Here is a 15,804-nt window from a genome sequence, read left to right as displayed (position 1 = left end):
TTAGGTAAGATTTTCTTATTTTGTGGTATAATTGTATTAATGGTGTTGTAATGGAAGGATTAAAATTGAATTGGGTGAAATTGGAAGTAAGAAATTGCATGAAATCGTTGATATTAGGAGTTGTAGTTGTTATATGGAATTGTTGAGTTGAAAGGATTAAAAGTATGATTTATGTTCATATGTTGTTGTTCGTGTTGTGGTCGTGTTGTCGTTGATGTGGATTCTAAATTTGGAAGAAAGAAGTGTATAAAGTATCGTATACAAAACGTATGTTTGTTTGTTTGGTGTATAATCTTAAAACGCTAATGATTTGAATTGGAAAAGGATTAAGAAGGGTTGTTGGATTGTTTGAGTTGTTTATGGGCTGAATTGTAAGGGCTCTATATGCATATCTCTAGTACTGTCATTGTTGGTATTGCTGTGATAACAGGAGGTTAATTGGAAGTTCGGGTTAGGCGAGTATATAGGGGAAATGTTGCCCGATCTCCGTTAAGTTCTTAACTAATGAAAATCCTAATCAAGAAAGTATGAATTAAAGAATGAGTCCTATAAGTGATTGGTTACAGATTTATAAGCTAGGAAGTATAGTTTACTAACGATAGCGTTACTTTCATATTAAATAGGCTAAAGGGGCGACGAAGCGAACTTGATTACGATTAACCTTTTACAGGTATGTAAAGTTATCCTTTCTTTCTTTTTGGCATGATCTTTATGGAACGAACATACGACGCGTATATGGTTTCAAAGATATTCCTATTCTTAGAGCCACTAGAATGGCTAATGTTCTTGATTCCCAGAACTTACTTTATTATGCTTTGATGCGTATCTATGATTTCTGAGGTTCTATTTGATATGTTCCCTAGTGACACTCGAAAGATACTTGATATGACTATTGTCTTGATTTTCAAATGATGGTTCATTTTGATTATTCCATTGAGTCTCAGATATAATTTAATTTGCATATGGTTGCTCACTACTCTGCTCGTGCATGCCTCAATATGTCTTTCACCGAGTCCCGGGCCGGGTATGTTATCTTGCACAGTTTCACTGCATTGTTCACCGAGTCCCTCACTAGAGGGTCGGGTACGGTATATATATATATATATATATATGATATGATGATATGATGATGGCGGCCAGGATAGTATATGATGACTTTATTCACCGAGTCTCATAATGGGCCGGGTATGATATATGATATTGACATGCATGATTTATGTTTCAAAAGACAAGCGTTTTGGTATTCTGGATGTTATACTTGTCTCCTGTACTCCCTATTTCAGTTATGATCCTCTTTACTGTATTTCATGCTTTATATACTCAGTACATAGTCCGTACTGACCCCTTTTCTTCGGGGGGCTGCGTTTCATGCCCGCAGGTACAGATAGTCGGTTTGGTGACTCTTCAGCATAGGACTCCTATTCAGCTATCTTGGAGAGCTCCGTTGTTCCGGAGTTTAGACTTTTGGTACAGATCTTATGATGTATATATATATGTTTATCCAGGGGTACGACAGGGTCCTGTCCCGTCATATTTCACCATCGATACTCTTAGAGATCTGTAGACATATGTGTGGGTTGTGTATAAGTTTGTTCAGCTGTGTCTATACGATGTGCTATGGATATTGATATGTAGTGGCAGCCTTGTCGGCTTGCGTATGATATTGATATGTAGTGGCAGCCTTGTCGGCTTGCGTATCATTTTATGATTTGATTAGTTGTGACTCCTCAGGAGACAGTTTATCTGGATATATATACATGACGACGTTATGAACCTTGGAGTTCTTTTGCAAGTTTCCTTATTGTTCTTAGATTCAGTTTGATTATATCCAACTGGTACGCATACGAGTGTCCAGGTCGGGCACTAGTCATGGCCCACGGGGTTGGGTCGTGACAAAAGTGATATCAGAGTAGTTCATCCTCGGAGTGTCTACAGATCGTGTCTTGTAGAGTCTTGTTTATCGGTGTGTTGTGCACCACATCTATAAACAGGAAGTTACAGGACATTTAGGATGTTATCTTTCCTTCTGTCTGTGATCGTGTGATAGAGCCAGAATCTAGGAAATATTGTTTTTGACCTTTTTCCTGTAGGTAGGTGCAGATTGGCGAGAGATGAAGAGGTCGGCTTCAGATAGTGGGGGTGCTAAGAAGGCCCCTAGAGTTAATTCAGGACCCCAGGCTCCAGGACCGAGTAGGAGGAGCCTCAGTTATTCTATCGAGACTGACCCATCGGAGGACTCAGCGACAATTCCTCCAGAGTTTTTGATATCTAGGGAGGCAGTCCCCGAGGCCGTACCAGTTGCTCTTATGGCAGAGCACCACATTTGACCGGCTACCCCGGTAAGTGTTACAGCTTACTCCAGCCCCTTATCCTGGTCCTCGGTAAACCAGGTGTTTCCCGGTTATCTATATTCCTCGGACTCAGATGAGGAAGACGATGAAGGCCAGACGAGTAGATGGCGGGCAGATGATGACGAGGAACACACTTCACCTTATAGATCACCAGATCAGACTAGAGACCGATCGACTACAGGTATATGAGACTTATTTGAAATTTCCTATGTACGTGCATTTGCTATAGATTATTACCTAATAGTGGCGAGCGGAAATCAAAGGGGCCGACGACCAAGTATTTATAAGTGACAGCGACCAAGGTGTTCCCGTCACCATGGGAATTTTGAAATTTAGGATGGAAGGTAGTTATGCATACAGGTGAAAGTGGGATATCAAGGTTTTATAATGAGAATTTGTATATACAGAATGACAAACAGGCCATCGTCAAGGTAAGTCATTGTTAGTATAGTAAGAAAATGGATTGAGTGTATATATGTTGTTGATAAGTTCAGTTATAAGGTGCGCACAGAAGAATTTAAAGGAATCAGTAACGGTAAGTGGAATATATGTTAGATATAGTGTGAATGTTGCAGGTATGATTGAAACCTGCAGCTAAAGATTGAAAGGGATTACACAGAAGTAGTATTTTCCGAAGGGTACAGAGGTAGCATGAGATTCCTCGTGTACAGAATGAAAGATGGACATAGACTGGAGAAATGGTAAGGGAATACTAAAGGAAGCACCCTAGATAGGCAAAATTAATTGAGCACGAGTATAAAATAAAAGGGGAATATATAGCTACGAACTTAAAGGTGCAGTGCTAAGACAAGGTGATAAGATAAGACCACTATTAAGACGAACTTGATATGATTTTGAGTAAGTTAGAAGTCAGTGTTGGGTACGCAACAAGGGTAGAAGAGCATAAGACATAAAGGAGTACTGCGCGTATACGACTTCACCTGTGAAATCCTTAAAGGGCAGGGACTGTAGGTTGAGGAACAAATAATGTATCGCAATTCTATTAAAGGAAACATATGATACAGGTTGGGATAAAGATAATGTTACAAGAGAGCTTTGAACACTTATCATCAGAATATAAGTGCTACTTAATTGAGAATTTGGAATGACTACAAGCACTTATTAATTATCGATTGGATTTAGTGGAATATGACCTTGGATGAGTTGCTACATTGATTGTATTACTCGAGTATGAATTATCATACAAGATTTTATACTACATATGGAAAGGTTCTCATCGCTTCACGATTTGTCAAGGTTTCGTGCGTGGATAATCAAAGTTATAGATTATAAAGAAAAGGCATAGATATTGTACAGTATACCAAGTGAGTTAAAAAAAAAAGGGATCAGGTAAATTTGAGATTGGAAATAGGGACATAGAGCGAAATATAAACAGATAATGATAAGTACAACCCCAAAGGGGGGAAGCGGATGAAAGCAAAATAAGTATAGATGGAAACAATTGACACTACAACATATTTGATATGGATACTCAAACTTCAAGTGAGAACCCTTGCTGAAACAAGTTAATAAGCTCTGATAGCCAGCAATGGATGGATAGAAGACAAGATGGTATTTGAGATGGTGCGGAGAAACGTCGATAAAGATCTTAAATGATATGGCATTACAAAGTGGGTGCTTATAAAAAGAAAAAGTACAACAACAGAATGGAAACGAGTAACTTAAGAGATATTATAAAGGATAGCAACGCTATACCGGATTAGAGGTTAAGACGTTGGCAACAAGGTTGTTTTCTAATGATACTGTAACTTATAAGTAGCAAAGGAGAGAAGACAGAAAAATTCCTATAATAGGATATGAGAAAAATCAAAAGGGTGAATCAAGGGAAAGGAGTATGACAAGATAGGCTACGAGCGAGTTTTAGTATGGATGAGTTATGTAAAGTAGAATGAACCAGGAGAAGGAAGGAAAGACTGTGACTAAGATTGGATCTATTTTTATACAAATGGTACCAGAATAGCTATGCAACCTATGAATAATTGCATGCTAAGGATGAGACCGAGTGAGTATTTGATAGGAAAAGTAAGGATTCAGTAATAATAATGCGGTTGCAATATTTTGGATACATTAAGGAAAGGTGTAAGATGGTTTTAACCAAAGTACCGAGATGGGATTAGTACTAAGGGAAAAAGCCATAGTTGAGCCCCGATATCAATTGAAAGATATACGAGAAGAATGCAAGGTCTGCATAAAGACTAGTGATACGACGCTAAGGCATTTCTCGGGTTGATTTGAACGCCTTCGTATATTCATGTAAAAATTGCAATATAATTTGTGACAGAAAAACTAAGAGAAAAATTTGAGTAAAGACACAAGACAAGCGTTTTGATTAAAGACAAAGGAATGACACGAGATAATATGCCTAAAAGTATTGCAAGTTAGGTTAAAGGAAATTACGAAATGGTTTAACCGAGACGATCAGAACAAGCGGGTTACTGGTTACTAGATGGCTCAAGAGAAATTCTTTCAGAATTATGCCAGTTAATGATAGTCAGATCACAGAGCGACTACGTAGAGTTATTATAAGAGGAAGCTCCAGCGTTACTTGATAGCCAACTCTAAAGATTGAGATCAAGAGCCAGAAGCAAAGTGACAGTTAAAATCTTTTAAAAAAAAAGAAAGAAAGAAAAGTCGAAAAGTGACACATGATGCGGAAGGTTCCAGAATACGGACTGTAACAGTAGGACAAAGCAAGGTTATTGGAGTAAAATAATATTACACCCTGGAAAAGGTCGTTTATCCGTAGAGTCTGTGAAGGGTCTACAAGTTACCGGAGGTATGAAATACTCTAAGAATTGTAAAGTCTAACAAATCGATAAGGGATGTCTGTACGTTACAAGATCTTATTTAAAGATTAGAAGGTAAAGTGAAGTGAACGATGCATCATCTTAAGGGAGTAACTATAGAAAAGGAAAGAGTCGAGTTATAACTATGTGCACCATGAATACAAGTATGAATCAATCAGTGACGGTATGCAGACAAGAGAGACAGTAATATTTCACCAGAAGAGCTCGCAATACAACTGACAACCGACTGCGAAATAAAGAGGAGAGTAAAGACAATGACGTGGAATTATTACCTCGAGAAGCAACAGAAAAAGGAAGTATTGCAGGAATGGTTACGTAGAAATCTGAAATACATTACAACAGATTGAAGGAAATCGGCCAATGAAAGAGGCATGTGAGGAGTATAATTCAGTAAGAGAACATTTAAGGAAATATTGGGAGCCCAGGACTAGTTTAACATTCGAGGACGAATGTTCTAAAGGGGGGAAGGATGTTATATCCCGTATTTTTATACGTCGAATTATTCATGAGCTAATCGACATAAGTTAAGGACGAGATTATTTTTGGATATGAAATAGGAATTTTTAATTCTCAAATTTAATTAGTACACGATTTGTTTATAAATTTCAATTAGTATAAAAATATTATTGAAAATTAGGGACTAATTAACTATGATTAGATTATTAAGTAGGGATTAGTGATTAACTAAAATTAATTAAGTTAATTATAACTTGTGGGCCCCACCCGTTTTTAATTAAAAATAAAAAATAAAAAATAAAAAGCAACAAATTGGTGAGTCATAGGGGGGGGGGGGGGGGGTAACACGTGTCCAAGAAAGGGGCACCATATATAAGCCAAGTTTGATGACTAAGTAAAGTCATCATTTTCATTTCACAAAATTGAAGCAAAAAAAAAAAAAAAAAAAGAGATTGAGAGAACATTTCCATGGCTGCTCTCGGCCAGCCATGGTTGAATGGAAAAAAAAAATTATCTCTTGTTTTGATCAAGTTCCAAGTGATTTGCAAGTTCAAGGAGGTGATAGCAACATTGGATATTGAATTGAGAAAGAAGAAATAGTGAAATTGGAGCAAATAAGTGTAGAAATTCCTCCGAGTAAATTAAGGTAAGATTTTCTTATTTTGTGGTATAATTGTATTAATGGTGTTGTAATGGAAGGATTAAAATTGAATTGGATGAAATTGGAAGTAAGAAATTGCATGAAATCGTTGATATTAGGAGTTATAGTTGTTGTATGGAATTGTTGAGTTGAAAGGATTAAAAGTATGATTTATGTTCATATGTTGTTGTTCGTGTTGTGGTCGTGTTGTCGTTGATGTGGATTCTAAATTTGGAAGAAAGAAGTGTATAAAGTATCGTATACAAAACGTATGTTTGTTTGTTTGGTGTATAATCTTAAAACGCTAATGATTTGAATTGGAAAAGGATTAAGAAGGGTTGTTGGATTGTTTGAGTTGTTTATGGGCTGAATTGTAAGGGCTCTATATGCATATCTCTAGTACTGTCATTGTTGGTATTGCTGTGATAACAGGAGGTTAATTGGAAGTTCGGGTTAGGCGAGTATATAGGGGAAATGTTGCCCGATCTCCGTTAAGTTCTTAACTAATGAAAATCCTAATCAAGAAAGTATGAATTAAAGAATGAGTCCTATAAGTGATTGGTTACAGATTTATAAGCTAGGAAGTATAGTTTACTAACGATAGCGTTACTTTCATATTAAATAGGCTAAAGGGGCGACGAAGCGAACTTGATTACGATTAACCTTTTACAGGTATGTAAAGTTATCCTTTCTTTCTTTTTGGCATGATCTTTATGGAACGAACATACAATGCGTATATGGTTCCAAAGATATTCCTATTCTTAGAGCCACTAGGATGGCTAATGTTCTTGATTCCCAGAACTTACTTTATTATGCTTTGATGCGTATCTATGATTTCTGAGGTTCTATTTGATATGTTCCCTAGTGACACTCGAAAGATACTTGATATGACTATTGTCTTGATTTTCAAATGATGGTTCATTTTGATTATTCCATTGAGTCTCAGATATAATTTAATTTGCATATGGTTGCTCACTACTCTGCTTGTGCATGCCTCAATATGTCTTTCACCGAGTCCCGGGCCGGGTATGTTATCGTGCACAGTTTCACTGCATTGTTCACCGAGTCCCTCACTAGAGGGCCGGGTACGGTATATATATATAATATGATGATATGATGATGGCGGCCAGGATAGTATATGATGACTTTATTCACCGAGTCTCATAATGGGCCGGGTATGATATATGATATTGACATGCATGATTTATGTTTCAAAAGGCAAGCGTTTTGGTATTCTGGATGTTATACTTGTCTCCTGTACTCCCTATTTCAGTTATGATCCTCTTTACTGTATTTCATGCTTTATATACTCAGTACATAGTCCGTACTGACCCCCTTTCTTCGTGGGGCTGCGTTTAATGCCCGCAGGTACAGATAGTCGGTTTGGTGACTCTTCAGCATAGGACTCCTATTCAACTGTCTTGGAGAGCTCCGTTTTTCCGGAGTTTAGACTTTTGGTACAGATCTTATGATGTATATATATATGTTTATCCAGGGGTACGACGGGGCCCTGTCCCGTCATATTTCACCATCGATACTCTTAGAGGTCTGTAGACATATGTGTGGGTTGTGTATAAGTTTGTTCAGCTGTGTCTATACGATGTGCTATGGATATTGATATGTAGTGGCAGCCTTGTCGGCTTGCGTATGATATTGATATGTAGTGGCAGCCTTGTCGGCTTGCGTATCATTTTATGATTTGATTAGTTGTGACTCCTCAGGAGACAGTTTATCTGGATATATATACATGACGACGTTATGAACCTTGGAGTTCTTTTGCAAGTTTCCTTATTGTTCTTAGATTCAGTTTGATTATATCCAACTGGTACGCATACGAGTGTCCAGGTCGGGCACTAGTCATGGCCCACGGGGTTGGGTCGTGACACACCTGGTGAGAGCTTTGAGGTGATTTGTAATGGCATCAGACCAAGACTGGATTAGCAGCAGTAATTAAGTCAATATTAGTGTTTAGATTAATGTTTCTAGTCTATTGTGAGGCACTTTTGGCCTTTGTCACTTTCTTGGTTTTTTTTTTTTTTTTTTTTTGCTTCTGTACAGATTTTTCTTATGAATAAAACACAACCAGTCTCATGCTGGTTGCTTTGAAGAAAAAAAAAGACATGTTTTGGATTATAGTCCTTATACGGTGACTTTCAGATTTTGGGATTGTAATAGTTAGGACCTTCGCATTTACGTTATTATTTTATAGGATGACTATTTATTGGTTTATATTGTGTTTAATTATTATGAATTGGTTAAATAAAAAATGGACTTGAATGAGTAGATAGTTAGACGTATTGGTTCGCCCACTAGGAGTTAGTGTGGGTGCCAGTCACGGCGGGTTGGGTCGTGACAAAATGGTAAATTGGGAATGCTATGATAGTTTATTAAGTGAAAAGTACTTTCTATGCTCAACTTTGTTTGTGTAATTCATTTTGTGTATCCTTTTTTAATTTAAACCTTTTATGCATATTAGTTTATGTTTTGCACAAGTTCTAGACTCTTTTCTCTATATTTGCTTAGGTATAGTGATTAGAAAAAGACAACTTAGAGATAAATTGCTTTCTTGATTTGTATGTAGTGTTTATACTATCTTATGAGTGAGTTTTTCTTATTTGTGATTGGAATGAGCAAGTTCACTTTAATGTTGGAGTTCAAGCGCTAAGGCTCCCATATAAGATATATATGAAAAATCACGTTGTTGCAATCTTTGAAGTGTGCAATATAGCTCTTGCTTCCAGTTGACATGAAGTCTTCCAAAGTAAGTAAAGTTCACCATCATCCATACTTTACCTTAGCCTCTATTTTGAACCTATGAAGGTTTTTTATGTTCATGCTTCTATTGACTAATTTTTATGATACATGAGCAGTCTTCATCTGGCTTTATGCCTCTTTTCTCGCTTCCTCTTAGCTGGCATGAACTTTTGATGAGAGGAATAGCTATGTCTTGGTGGTGCTATATTGATTACAATAGTGATTTCTTCTTAGAAAGAAAAAACCTGTGATTGTAGCCTTTTAATGGTTAAATATGGTGGATATTTCATTCTATGAAAAAAAAAAGGTTTGGTGAATATCTCACTGTTCAGACCTCTTTTTAACGAAGAGTTTCTAGGTGTTCTGCATTATTTGATACTATTAGAGTGTGTGAGAGAGAGAGAGGGAGAGTATGAAATCAGAATACACGTCTTTATCCGTAATTAGGCAAATTATAATGATGTTTCTTTTGTACTATTTCCTTATCTTACACATAAATTTATGAAAATAGCTCTTTTGTTTGTTGTGACTTCAAGCATGATGATTCTACTTTATTTCTTTTAGCCCATGATTACTGAAGTTTGTGATGACACAGAGGCTGCTAATTAAGCTGAAACTTAGCATTTGCATTTTGTTTTCCTATTTCTGTGTTTCAAGCTTACTTCATGATCAGTACCACTACTTTTTTCTTTGTTGGAGAGATTTTGGTGTACTGAAAAAAATGTTACTTCATCATATAGATGGGATTTTAAGACTTTAATAAACTAAAGAAGACGGAAATAACCAAAGGGAAGCTTGAATTTAGAAGCATTGGGTTTACATTGACAATTCAATCTTGTGAATCAAAATTTAAAATTTGCTACGATTTCTGTGTAGTTGCGTAAATTTTAGAAAAACAGTTTCATACCAAGTTCCTGCTTCACCATTGTGTCTTCCTTATTTCTTACCTTTTACGAAATTCTTCCTTTAAATTTTGTGGATAACTGCAAATTTCAACCTTTGGCTATCTTTTGTAATGCAGGTTCAAATATTTTGTCAAATTGAAAAAAAGGACTTATGACAACAAAGGTTTATAGAGTGGTCACATTTCAAAAGGGATCGTCTTCTTTTGTCCATTATGTAAATGGGTTCTCTCATTGTGGATGAAGAATGTACTATTCCATAATCTTGTAAAACTTTGTTCATCAATGCATGTAGATATTATTGAGTGTTATAAGCTTGAAACAAGTAGAAGTATTTTCTTCATGTTAGGACTTTTAAGTAATTTTGTAATTACACTGATAACATAAACAATAATGTTAGGCATACGCCATACGATCTAGTCTATATTATAAGTGAGACATGATGGACGAACACATGCTCCAATTATTGTACCGTATGCTTTATTGAGTAAACTTTTTAATTTTGTATTACTTTTGGGCCCTTGGTCTTTTATACAATTCCCATTGTGTCCTCATATGCTTACATAAGGACATGTGTATATAGCACTTTATGTTAGCGTACCGCGTGTATTTCACTGTAGAGACAGATATCACAAACCCTTCCTCTGAATTTAAGTTCTACTGCTCAGTTTTCAGAGCATGTCTGCTTATTTGTTTCTCTGTTCTTCACTCTTTCAAGTATCATCTCTGTTTCGAGTTTCTCACCATTCTTCTGCTTCTGTTTTTGCTCTTTCAGTGAGTGCTGCTGAGTGGGAAAAAATGGCGCTTCTTTCAGTATAAAAACGGATTGTATTACTTTTGAGGTAACTGGATATAAATCGTTCCTTACTGCCATAAAAACGCTTCCTTTTTTATTTTATGAATTTTGGGTATCAATTTGAGTTTTTTTTTTTCTGATATGTTGTATCTTCTTCTTACATATTCATGGATTTTCTTTTCCCGAGTTTGTTACCTATTAGGACCTGCATGCTCTGATTTGTGACAACTTCCCATTCATCTTCCAGTTAGAGAATCAGTTTATCTTTGCTACCGTTTGCTTCAAGAGTTGAGTGAGAAAAATTCCTCAGTTGATTCTTGAGTTCCATAAGGCGTGATCGAGTAATTGCCCTATGAGAATATGCATTCTTTTTATTTGATTGGTAATTTTCTTCTCACCTACAGAAGAAGATAAATCTAAAATAGTGAGATTCTTCTTCTCTCTTTTCTATTTTGCTTTCTTCTGAGTACTTTGGTAATATATACGAGTCATATAAATGATTCTAACTACTACATATTCATCTAACATGTTTGATTATATGTCTGAATGCATATAAAATTGCTTTCGCGTGGAATAAAAAGGCATAGTACAATGGAAGTGAAGAGCATTATAGGATCTGAAGGAGGAAGAGTAGGGGAATTGAAAAGGACGTGGCTGAGTAGCTAATCTCTTCGAGTCCACGTGTTTTTTTACAGGTTTTCTACCAACATGTTTATATATAAAGTACATTAGATTCTTCAATCGGACATTATTGTTGAAAATATATCGATGAAGTTCCCAATGTTTTTCTCTTTAGTTTGGAACCCCAACCCCCTAAAAGCATATATAAGAAATTCTAGAGACAAATAACGTGGCATTGATTCTTTTATGGTTCTAGGTGTGGAGAACTGCATTGGGTGTTTATAAAATTATACTACAATTCTAGATTTTTAGAATGATAATTAATGTCAAATTTTGTCTCCTTTAGTTGTTTTGGGTTCAATTGAAGTGTGCTGGTATTACGGGATTATTGGTCCATTTTATTGAATGTGTTTGTTGCGTTTACTATTTTCTTAGTTTGCCTGTGGACTGGTTATGATACACGTCAAGCTTAGTTCTTATGATGATACCTAGAAAAAAAAAATGGACAATTGCTGTGAGTAAGTGTTGAACTTTGTTTATGATAACAAGTTTTCGTTATCCATTGTGAAAAGTTTGAGTAACTAATCACAGAGGACTTAGAGTAGAGCTTTCTTGTAAGATGCACAACATTGAGTCATATTTAAGAACTTACAAACATGAAATATGGAAATAGCAGGGAAGTTCATTCAACGGTAATTCTAATATTTGGCTAGAAAATTCAGTGTGAAATTCAAGAGCGATTTATGAAGCTATGTGTCTTATAGGTTGGACTTCTCCTCATATGATTAATAAGTAGGATTACAAATGATAATTTGACTCTTGCCAAAAGAAGTCAGTTTCTTTTATAGTTTGAATACGTCCTTTTTAAATAGCTAGCTTGTGATTAATATGCAAATCCCTTCCTCACATAATGTTGGAGTTTCATCTTTTTGATGACCGACATCATCGTACTCCCTCCGTCCCAATTTAAGTGTCTTAGTTTGACTTGACACGAAGTGTGAGAAATAGAGTAAAACTTTTGAATCTTGTGGTTTTAAATTAAAAATGGATAAAGTAGCAAAAAGTATTTTGAATCTTGTGGTTTTAAAATTGCCACGTACGATGGTTGAAATGTCAACTTACTAAGTATAGAAAAAGGCATTCTTTTTTAGACAGACTAAAAAGAAAAGTAAGACACTTAAAATGGGACGGAGGGAGTATAATTTTTCTCCGTCCTTCTGTCATATGTGTTCTACTCATTTCAACTTCTTCTTTTGGTTCAAAACTCTTGCTTTCCACTCATTTAATGTGATTTGACTTACTGTAACATGCGCTTTCATCCAGAAAAAATGAGGATCTAAGTGCAACGTTTTAGATTACTAATTTTTTTTATAGTGTAGTATTATGGTGTTATAAAAAGATGGATATAGTGGAAGAAGTAAGAAATAATAATATGGAGATTCCATTGAAAATGTTGAACCGACAATTTTTGAAAATTGTAGTATAGAATAAGAGGGTGGTCAGTAGAGATCTGAGAAAGGGGTATCTGAAAATTAATGATAAACCTAATACTAACAAATATTGCAAGATTAAGGGTGTGTTGGGTATGTAGGAAAATATTTTTAATTTTCTCATGTTCGTTTGGTCAAAAGTTTTGGAAAACAAGTTCCATGAAAAAACGGAAAATGAATTCCCTAATCAAAGTAGGGAAAATAAATCCACAAGTGCCATTTCACCAACCACCCTAGCACCACGCAACCCACACCCCAACCACCAAATCCGAACCACTCCCACAACCCCACACACCACCCCCTCCAAAATTATGTTTTTAAAGTTTTAAAATTTTTTTCTTGGATTTTCTACACTACCCCATCCCCCTTCCCCCCCCCCCCCCCCATGGGACCCCCACCCCCTCCAACAAAATTATTATTATTAATATTTAAAAAAAAAAGAGTTTTGAAAAGTTTTTTTTTTGGTCTTCTACGACATCCCACACCTCCAATACCCCACTAGCCCTTCCTTTTGTTTTTTTTTTTTTTTTTTTTAAGTTTTGAAAAGTTTTTTTTTTTTTTTTGGTTTTCTACGACACCCCCCTCCCCGATCCAACACCCCACCACCCCCTCTAAAAGAAATTAATAAAATTTATGTAAAGTTTTCTTTTTTTATTTTCTACACCTATCCCCGCACCCCCTCCCGAATTTTCTACTTCATATTTAATTTTACCTTTATAAAATAATTATAAAAATGGAAAGTTTGCGTGGTTAAATTTGGTGTGGGGTGAGTGGTAGGTTGTAGTTGGGGGGGGGGGGGTGGCGGTGGGTGGCGATGGGGTGAGGTGAGTAAGAAAAATTTCTCATTTTTTATAAAAAATTTACAGCAGTAAAAATATATGAAATAGAAATTTGGGAGGGGGTAGGTGGGTGGGAGGGTTGGATTGAGCAGTGGGGTGGGGTGGGGTGGGGTTGGGGTGGGGTTGGGGTGGGGTTGGGGTGGGTGGTGGTGTAGGGTATGGGTGGGTAAAGGTGAAGTGCGTTCGAGGGTGTGGGTTGGGTGGGGGTGAGATTTGGCTGGGGAGTGGGCGAGGTGGGTGGTGGATGGTGGGTGCCTGGGGTGGGTGGTGAGCATGGGGTGGGTGTGCGGGTTGGTGTGGTATGGGGTGGTGGAGTTGGTGGGGCTTGGGTGGGTATTTTCGAAAAAATATTTTCTACAACCAGCCGAACATGAGAAAATAAGTAAGAAATTCACTTATTTTCCTCTACCCAGCAGAACATGGGAAAATAAGTTGAAATTCACTTATTTTCCAAGAACACATTTTGCAGAAAACCATTTTCCGTGGAAAACATTTTCCTCCATACCGAACACTCCCTAAACACCAGCATATTTTGATGCTCGGGAGCTTTTGATAGTATGTCAACACCAGTTATGTCTCTATACAAGTTGGCAGTACTAAGTTTCTTTTTAGTTACCCTTGGTTCTGTTTGAGCAAATACTACATTGTGATTTTATTCATTTTTTTCCTTTAATTAATTATACCATTACTTGAAGAATTCTGTTAGGTAGGTTAAGTTTTCCCATGATCTCCTAACTAATGCCACTTGAGAAAGTATTGTTCATGAACCAGAGACAGTGACCTGGTGCTTAGCCTTAATGACTTTGTTATCCCTTTAGTTCTCATAAACTCCATGTGTTGTGGCCATAGCAGGAGGGAATCTCTTCATTGTCTCCATTAGTGATTTAAAGCGTTGAAATTGAGACAAAAAGGTTATCCATATGTTAAATTCTCCCATGAAATGAGGGAATATTTGTGCACTAGGTGAAACAGCTCTAACTCATACTTTGTGACCCGCTAATATCTATTTTTGCACTCCTCTTAATTTCAGTTTCTTTAGTTGATTGGTGTTCACCTACTTCTTGAAGGTACCTCAGACGTCTCCATATAGTGTGGTTTGGAATGAAAGAGGCTAACTACTAAGCTTGGGACTATAACTCATGCTCGGTGGGAATGATGAATTTGGATGTACTTGTTATGTGTGCTTGAAGATACAATGTATTTAGGTGTTCTGCACATATTATCGATAAAAGTATCTACTATGCACAATGATATACAAAAAAGTTTTTGGGTTATGGTATCTACTTCCCACATTAATAACTCATGGCTTCCAGATTTTGTCATTGCATTGATGTGAAAGTTGTAATTTTGGATATATACTTAAGTGGTTTACCATTGGCAATGGTAATTTGAGATAATGATGTTTACTATTTTCCAGAGTGGTATAGTGTTTTAGCTTTTAGCTAGATGTATTACAGTTTGGGATGATATTGTGCAGATCCTAAATAAAGAAGTATTCCCCTTACAAAGGTACTACAAACTCCATATACTAAAGAGTCGATCAATTATCAATCCATCTTCGGCCAACTTTTTGACTTTCTAGTTAAAATTACTAACCCACAGTAACCTTCTACGAAATGTTAAACTACATGAATAGTAATACAGTCAGGAATAAGGATATCGATACGTACATGTCATGTTTGGTACGAATTATGGTTTAGATCCAAAAACAGTTTTTCTCTAAACAAAATTACTCGTTAATTAAATAAAAAAGAGTTAAAGGCATGGTTGGGGAGCTGTAGCGTGGTCCAATCAAGCCCTAGCTTTCTACTATATAATATTTGTACATCTTTAGGTCATCCGATAGAACAGAACATTGATACCAATGGAAGGCTAGTCAACCTCCATATAAATTAAGATAGAGCTAATGTTTTACACTTGGTACTGGATTATTCCACCTGTTTATCCGATAATAATGGCACCAGTAGTTGATACAAATTTTAAGAATTTATACTAATTAGGATTTAATGAATTTGTGACAAAAGATTGTTTCAAGGTCGTATGAAGATTTCCTTGTGAATTCACCACTTTTTTCTTTTTCTTTACCAATATTTTCTTATTTCTTTGTGGAAAGATATCTGTCTTTTT

General features: G+C 36.3%; 1 long non-coding RNA gene across 4 annotated transcripts; it reads left to right on the top strand.

Moving 5' to 3' along the window:
• The first annotated feature begins 8,751 nt into the window (after positions 1-8,751).
• LOC132626755 (uncharacterized) lies at positions 8,752-15,183 on the top strand. 4 transcript variants are annotated; one of them, XR_009577606.1, is made up of 3 exons: positions 8,752-10,180; positions 10,707-11,422; positions 14,745-15,183. It is a non-coding gene; the product is annotated as an uncharacterized LOC132626755 (long non-coding RNA). The 4 variants fall into 4 exon arrangements; XR_009577604.1 differs by lacking the exon at positions 8,752-10,180 and having other exon boundaries at positions 10,352-10,773; positions 10,975-11,422; XR_009577605.1 differs by lacking the exon at positions 8,752-10,180 and having other exon boundaries at positions 10,358-11,109; positions 11,309-11,422.
• Positions 15,184-15,804: the final 621 nt, after the last annotated feature.

This window comes from Lycium barbarum, chromosome 2 (assembly GCF_019175385.1).
Source record: "Lycium barbarum isolate Lr01 chromosome 2, ASM1917538v2, whole genome shotgun sequence".
Lineage (NCBI taxonomy): Eukaryota > Viridiplantae > Streptophyta > Magnoliopsida > Solanales > Solanaceae > Lycium > Lycium barbarum.
This window is presented reverse-complemented; position numbering and strand designations above follow the sequence as displayed.